Raw genomic sequence first — 9261 nt, 5'->3', positions numbered from 1 at the left:
TTAAGAATATTGTTACATGTTTTTTAAATGTATATATATCTAACTCATATACTAATTATTTTTGTAATTATTAATAATAATAATTTTAAAAAGTTATAATTTAATTAGTTTTTATAATTTTTTAATCTAGCCATCTGAGATGTATCATGGGGTAAGTGTTTTGACGCATATCATGGCCTATGGGGTAAGTTTTTGGACACATATCATGGCCTATTGGCCATTTAACTTATATTGTTGTGCTAGTATTTATATTAAAATATCTAGTTGCAAGGTCAGAACAATTTACATGCTTCAGTGATTTCTATTGCTTGGATGTTCCAACATATCCACAACAAAATTTTATTGTTTCTACCGGATATCTGAACTACAAATTTACAATGGAATCTCCCATATATTCTGCAAAATTACCCCAAAAAACTTTAGTATTTGCAGTATATAAAAACACATATAGCCCTCAAAGGTCCAGCATCTGTTGTGAGTTCCAAATTCCCATCTTTGTCGTGGGACAAACCTTCTTCAAATGCAATGAAACCTACTTATATCGACTGGAGTTTGATGTTGAATTTCAAATTGTGTCCAAGATCACTTGCTATCAGCACATCTCCACTGGCATGCAATTTCAACATAAGCAATTCAGACTCTAAGGTTGCAAAATTTATGTTCATTCATTACTGCAGCCACTCGTATTTCTTCTCGAGCAAATTAAACCTTGCTTCCTTCTCACTGTCCACAAGTTCCAACATTTTGGTTGAGATTTCAACCATGCCCATTAATATTTTGAATAATTTTTTGACAGATTGCTTCTATTGATCCAGCTCATTCTTAGGGGCTTGACCCTAAGAGGCAGCCATATTCACACTTCCCAAACTCGATATATGAAACCAATGAGCAAACCGCAAAGCAAGAGGGAGAGACGAGGATTTACCAAGGATCCCTTGTGTATTTAACGTTCCTCCATCGCTCCTGTCAAGACGAAACCCGAGGAGAGGCATTAATTATGGATCTACTCGTATATGGAAACTACAACGTGAATGTATTCTGCCATATAAATTAAAGTCATACCAAAAGAATAATGTTAAAAAATGATGTTTGAATTAATAAAAAACATCCACTGGTCAGCTCTATGACAGAGAGTCTGAACTAGGAGAGTCTGGCTCTACAAAACACTCTACATTATCCATGTACATCACACATTAAATAGCACACACGGTTTTAGGGAAGTTAGAACCATACCCTAAGAAATAGAAACTAATTCCTATCCTGAGGTACCGTGAACCAATTCACTATTCTAGGATATTCTCCATTATCTCTAACACTCCCCCTTAATGGAGAAGGGGTTCACAAATATGCCTAACATCTCCCTAAACATTTCAAACTTAATTTTGCCAAGAGGCTTAGTGAAAATGTCTGCAACATTATCACATGTATTACAATATACAAGATGGATTTCTTTTGATTTTACTTTCTCCCTGACAAAGTGGAATTGTGTATCAATGTGTTTCATGTTCTTGTGAAACACCGGATTATTAGAAAGTTTGATTGAACTCTGATTGTCGCATCTGATTGTTGTTGCATCTTAATGTTCTTCCTCGACATCCTGGATAAGTCTCCACAACCAAATTGCCTCACACGTTGTTGCACACATAGCTTGATACTCTGCTTCCACTGAAGACAAGGAAACTATGTTTTGTTTCTTGCTGCTCCATGTAATCACCCCGGATCCAATGCTGAATGCATAGCCTGTTATGGATCTGCGGTCGTCTACATTTCCAGCCCAATCTGAATTTGTAAATCTTGTCAATCTAACATCAGAGAAATCAGTACAAATAATACCATAGGCTACAGTACCTTGCAGATACCTCAAAACATATTTCGCTGCATTCCAATGACTCTCAAGTGGCTTGGACATGTATTTACTTAGCACACTAACTGCATAAGCCAAATCTGGTCTAGTAGTGGTTCGGTAGATTAAGCTCCCAACTAGCTATTTGTAAAGTGTCACATCTACCTCTTTAGAGCCATCCTTACTTTGAAGTTTAATGTTCTATTGTAATGGTACTGCTGCAGCCTTACACTGATCCATCCTGAATCTTTCCAGTAGACCTTTGACATACTTACCCTAGGACATAAAAGTTTGTCCTGAATCTCTCCAGATCTCAAGACCCAAACAGTATCTTAATTCACCAAGGTCTTTCATTTCGAACACCTGTGACATTTGTTGCTTGATTTCTTTGATTAGATAAATAGCATCACCTGTAATAATTAAATCATCTACATACAAATAAATCAACACTATGCGCCCCTGTTCATCTTTCATGGTATACAGATTAGGGTCGTTTTTACTTCTGTTGTAGCCAAGTTGCAGAAAAAATGAATCAATCTTTTCATACCAGGACTTGGGTGCTTGCTTTAGTCCATAAAGAGCTTTCTTTAATCTACAGACTAAATTTTCTTTCCCTTTCTGGAAAAATCCCTCAGGTTGCTCTAGATAAACCTCCTCTTTCAATTCTCCATTTAAAAAATGCAGAATTTACATCTAGTTGGTGAATCATCCAATGTTTCGAAGTAGCTAAAGCAATTAACATTCTGATGGTATTTAGTTTAGCTACAGGGGCAAAGGTTTCTTCATAGTCAATGCCTTCTTTCTGTGAATACCCCTTTGCTAACAATCTAGCTTTTAGTTTATCTATGGTTCCATTTGCATTAATCTTTGGTTTATACAACCATTTACAACCTATGATTTGTTTCCCTTTATGAAGTTCAACCAGCTCTCAAGTGTTGTTCCTAATTATAGATTCATATTCCTGTTACATAGTTGTTTTCCATTCACTACATTCATTTGCTTCCTTATAACTAGAAGGTTCAACAACATTCATCATACTAGTTATAAAAGCATTTTCCCTATATCTAGCAAGCAATTGAGTCTACCTACCTGATCTCCTGAGTGGTGGGGTAGCTTCAAACCTTGTCTGATCATCATTTTCTGGACTTGGCTTGATAGCTACATCATCTTCTTTTCCTTCCTGCTGCTGTTGTTGTTGTTGCATTTGCTACTGCTCATTTCCGTCACCTGATTCATCACTTCCTTCTTCCACCAAGAACGGAATATCCCATTCCTCATTGCGCTTATCATATTCTTCATGATCCTGCTCATGGAATATGACATCTCTACTAACGAAAATCTTGTGAGTAGAGGGATTAAATAATATATAAGCTTTATATTGTGAACAATACCCTATAAAGGTACATCTGATGGCTTTTGAATCTAGTTTTCTTCTGTCTTCCTTTGGAATATGGGCAAATGCTTTAGACCCAAACACTCTTAAATGTTTTACTGCAGGTTTAAATCCATATAATGCTTCATAGGGAGTTTTAAACTCAAGACTCTTTGTAGGACTCCTATTTTTCAAATAAATTGCAGTATTCAATGCTTCAGCCCAAAAACCATTTGAAAGATCCTTACCTTTCAACATGCTCCTAGCACATTCCACCAATGTTCTGTTCTTTCTTTCTGTTACTCCATTTTGCTGAGGAGTATGGGGTACTGTGAATTGTTGTAATATCCCATGGTCTTTACAATACTTGATAAGCTCATCCTTCTTGTATTCTCCCCATTGATTGGGGTGGAGAATTTTTATATGCTTCCATGTTTGCTTTTCAATCATGTTTCTAAACTACTTAAAGTATTCAAATGTGTGACTTTTCTTACTCAAAAAATATACCCAAGAAAACTTTGTGCAGTCATCAATAAACAGTAAAAAATATAGTGCACCTCCTAATGACTTTATTTGCATGGGTCCACAGAGATCTGTGTGCAATAATTCAAGTATGTATCTCTGTTTCTTCTCTACTCGAACATGGAATTCCTCTCTATGCATCTTTCCTAATGTACAGGCATCACAATCATTATGCACTTGTTTTAACATAGGAAGATCTCTTACCATTTCCTTTTTCTGAAGTAATAGCAAATCATTGTAGTTGATATGACCAAATCTCTGATGCCACAGCTCTTTTGTAGTCAAACTCGTTGTTGTCAAAGCTCGAACTGGTGCTAGTCTTACATCCAATTTGTACAGACCTCATGTTCGAATTCCTATAGCAATAGTCTTCATGCCATCTAACAGATCTTTAATATAACAGTTAGATTTTAAAAATTCAACTTTAAGATCTTGATCTGTAATCATGGATACAGAAATCAAGTTCTTTGTTACACCGGGCACATACATGACATTATGAATTTGTCTTACAGTACCATTAGGTAAAATGACAGAAATTTTCCCACACCCTTTGATCTGATCACTTCTATCATCACTTAGGTATATTTGTGCTCTATCGTTGATTTCTTTAAAATCTTCGAACCATTTATTTTTCCCCGTCATATGTGTTGATGCTCCCGAATCTACATACCAGATGTCTGCATCAACATTCTCATCAAATTCTGCCATGAACAATCTGAAGTTCTGCTCATGATTATCATTTGCAAGATGACCTACATGTCGTTTCTACTTCTATTGTTGTTCATGATATTTCTTCTTCCTACACTCCTTAGCTATATGACCAAGTTTTCCACAATAAAAACATTTAATTTTAGAGTTGTTTCTATTCAGATGCATACCTTGAGTCTGATTTGGTCTTTTCTGTGAGTTTCCTTCGTTTTGTTGTTGCGGATTTCCTTTTCCTTTGAAGAAGTTCTTTTTCACCATCAATGCAAGATCGGCATTCTGGGGCTTCAGAGTAGATCTTCTTTCTTCTTCTTGCATCAATATTCCTATCAGTTCTTCAAACTTTGGGATTTTCTCTCTCGCATTTATCCCAGTGATAAACATTTGGTCATCATCGGTCACACCATTCATGGTAATTGTTACTAGATCTATATCTGCAACTGTTTCACCAATGTCTACCAATTTGTTCTTCAGATCTTTGATCCTTGCCATGAAGGAAGCAATTGTTTCATTTTCCTCCATATTTAGGGATAAGATCTTTCTCTTCGGGAACAGAAGACGATTTGTATTCCTGATCTCATACAAATCCTTCAAAATTCCCCAGATTTCGCTTGCTAGTTTACATTCTCTAATATGTGGTATGATGCAGTCTTTCATTGACATCTTCAGCAGCGTCCTTGATTTACCTTCTCGCTTCTCCCAGTCTGGGATCAATGTTGATCCAGTTGTTGGCTTCTACTCATCCCCATTTGCAATCGTCCAAGCACTCTGCACTTCTAACAGAGTCTGCATCTTGAATTTCCAATTCGCATAATTGGAGCCATCGAGCTTGTTATGCTCATTCAAGTATGCTTCAATCATTTGATTATTCATCTTGGCGATTAAAAAAAAATTTGATAGGTAAAAAAAGAATATATGTTAGATCTACCCCAGATCTATGTCAAAGACAGAAATCGTTGATCTCCACAAGTCCGATTTCTGGTATTTTCAACAGCCTCTAGTACTGGTTGATCCCTTGCAGTCTATGCGCCCTCTCCACGCGGCCTCCGGGCAAGTCTCCACCACACTGCGCGCTCTCCATGGCAGTCCTATGAGGAACCACGTATAGGGTCATCGCAGCCTTCTCTCGGCAGACCTCGGCCTCCACGCAGCCTTCTCTCGGCAGCCACCGCCAAGACACAGCCCCTTTTTTTTGTTTGCATGGTCGGCGCGATTAGCCAACACGGATTCGCGACGGTCGGCGCGATTATCCAACACGGATTTGCGACGGTCGTCCAAAATAAAATGCGGGAAGTCTCACAGTGGGATCGGCGCGATTTTCCCCCAAACCATGCGACAATTTCGCCTCAAGCGCGTCGGGAAAATCCTTCACTCAGCGAACAGGTTTCTCAGCCCTGTCGCTCTGATACCATGTTAAAAAACGATGTTTGAATTAATAAAAAACATCCATTGGTTAGCTCTACGACAGAGAGTCTGAACCAGGAGAGTTTGGCTCTGCAGAACACTCTACATTGTCCATGTACATCACACATTAAATAGCACACACGGTTTTAAGGAAGTTAGAACCATAACCTAAGAAATAGAAACTAATTCCTATCCTGAGGTACGATGAACCAATTCACTATTCTAGGATATTCTCCATTATCTCTAACAAATAATGAATAGCATTAAAAATTGATGCCATAGAGAATTGTAGTCGAATCAACGACATTAAGTTGCACATCATTCCCATTTAAAACAATTCCTTGGGCCTATTCATCTCTCTGGACTATAATTACTAAGGATCAAAGGAAGAAACTTGGAGTATACTTCGCCTCCACACGGGAAAGACCACTCACTGCCTATGTCAGGTGTAAGGGACACCATATTCCAAATATCTCTTAAAATCGTACCTTTGTGATTCATGCTTCTCTCACGGCTCAAGGAGCAACCGAGATAATCTACCAATTCGTTATCAAACATATGGATTTTAGTCATGGATTGGGAAAAAACACTTGGTTGTGGTTTAATTCTAGTATCCTTGCCCAAGCTCTGCTCCATGATGGATTTAAGTGTCTGAGGATATAGAAGAGAGATTTCCTCAAAATTCTTTATTTGCAAGGTTATCATGTTCACAATTACGGGATTGGAGAGACTTTTTTGAAATTTTGATTTAGAGATCAATCTTATGATGATAATTGAATCCCCAAAGACCTTTAATCTTCTTATACCTTTGTTTATGGTGATATCCAAACATTTCTATAACGCCAAAAATTCAGCTTAATTATTTGTTAATGTACCTAAATCCCAAACATATTTAATCTCTAATTGTTCTTCTAAACAATAAATCACTCTTTTTTTTAATAAATATTAATGCCTAGAATTTTTCATATTTTCAAAAGGTTATTATATATTTTACTATTTTAATCTATTCACTTTAAAAACATATAAAATGTATATAATATAATGCGTATCAAAATTTATGTTCAATTAATAAATATGATGCAACTTTCAAAATAATTCAAAAGATGGTATAAAATTTTATATAATATTTATAAACAAATTATTTAAGATTTTAATAATTCAAAAGATGGTTTAAAATTTTATATAATATTTATAAACAAAATATTTAAGATTTTTATTAAATTATTTAATAAAATTTGATTTTATATAAAAGTTAAGAGTGAAATTTAAATAATTATAAAATCCTTTAATAGATAATATTTTTATTAAATTATTTAATGAATTTTGATTTTATATAAAATTTAAATAATAATGTTTAGAGCACAATTTTAAGAATTATTTAAATTACAAAAAAATTAATATAAGATTTTTATTAGATTATTTAATGAATTTTGATTTTATATAAAATTTAAAAGTAAAATTTAAATAATTATAAACTTCTTAATATATTCGAAAAAAATTAATAATTTTCAATATATACGAGCAACTCAAATTATATTTAGGATAACCTAATTATATTTAGAATATATGGTAAGATACGTAGTAAAATCTTATAATTTACAAATTCCTTGTTTTATTTTTCAAGAAAAAATTCATAATATACCATTCAAAGCAATTGTTTGGTTTATTTTCAATAACAAAATTAAGTTCATTCTAAATGTGAATAATCAATTACAATATACTATATATTTTTTAAAAAATCATGATATACAATCCAAAGCAGTTGTTTGGTCTATTTTCAAATAAAATTAAGTTTATTTTAAATGTGGATAATCAATTATAATATATTATATATTTTTATAATTTGAATAGATGTATCATTTTCATTTTTCAATATTTTATATGTAAAGTTTATTTTCAAATATTTGTGGCAGAGTAGTTTAATCTTTATTACTCAAGTTAAAAATTATGCTTTAGGAAAAATTGCATAAAAAATTGTAACTTACATTGTCAATTAAGTATTGGGGTTTTCGCAGTGCATTATATTAGATACCATTTTGGGATTCAACTGCGTTAAGTAAGTCATTCATCTATGACCATTTCCATGAGAGATAGTCGTAACTGACTAATTTCTCATGATTTTTGAATTGTCCACTTAGCACTCATTGCATCATCTATGACCATTTCCATGAGAGGTAGTCGTAACTGACTAATTTCTCATGATTTTGGAATAGTCCACTTAGCATTCATTGCATCGGGCGATGCTCACAGGGGTGAAGAAGTGGGATTGAAACTACTGAAATGAATCACATAGCGTCAATCATCACTTCTGGGGCTTACACCCGGTAACCAGGACTTCCTGGGAGGTCACCCATCCCAGATCACCTCTGGCTCAAGAATGCTTAACTGTGGAGTTTTCCCCACAATCAAGCCCACTTAGCTTGCTACCCCATTTGAAAAACCTTAACAAGTATTGTGCCTCATGAACCATTCAATCCCACTTCTTCACCCCTGTGAGCATCACTCGATGCAATGAGTGCTAAGTGGACTATTCAAAAATCATGAGAAATTAGTCAGTTACGACTACCTCTTATGGAAATGGTCATAAATGAATGATTTACTTAACGCAGTTGAATCCCAGAATGATATCTTTACATTGTCAATATTAAATTAATAGTGGTCAATATGAAAATTGAATCTTATAGTCTTCCTTTGGCAGGGACTAATAAATTGAGATGTGAAGTGAATAAATTAATTGATTGTTTAGGCACATGGACTTGCATAAACTTTGGTGAGTAATAACCTCTACTAAGTCTACACATTTACAATTTTACTCCTACATAAGTGCTTTGAAAAACATCCCTCGATGTGGATAGCATTTGTCAATGGTTGTCATAATGGCATTAATGCTACTCATGCGAGCACGTCACAAGCGGCATTCCAAAGCTTTTAATTCTGCATGTTGGCTTGCATTTCCATTGATCTCAATGAAGCTCGTCTCAGTGCTCCATATCCCCTGCATGATCTTTCTGCGCCTGGCATTCATGCCTCATTTACTCTGTTAATCCCCTTCCCCAACAATGGAAAATCTATTGGTTATCTGAATCTTTTGCCCAGCTATATTTCATGATGCGACTATATCTTCAATACAACTTTTCTCCTCTCCATCCTGGAGAATTGTTGTCATTCCCCATGTGTCTTTAATATCCCACTCCTCATTCTCCAACTTGCTACCATGGTTAACGAGCGTGGATCTGTCAGGCAGGGAGGTGGTGGACGTGGTCATGGACGCCCCGTCGTGCTATAGATTTTGATGAGCACTATGTTCTTTTCGACCCAGACATTCCTCTGAGCATTCAAGGTAATGTGGCTTCTCTAGAAACCAATGAATGCAGTGGCCTTGGCAATAAGCCCTCAAGAACTTACTTGTCAGGAA

The sequence above is a fragment of the Pinus tabuliformis genome, chromosome 6 (assembly GCF_031772625.1).
Source record: "Pinus tabuliformis cultivar Carrire ecotype Pingquan chromosome 6, CPIR1, whole genome shotgun sequence".
In the NCBI taxonomy this organism is placed as follows: Eukaryota; Viridiplantae; Streptophyta; class Pinopsida; order Pinales; family Pinaceae; genus Pinus; species Pinus tabuliformis.
Note: the sequence above shows the minus strand (reverse complement) of the source record.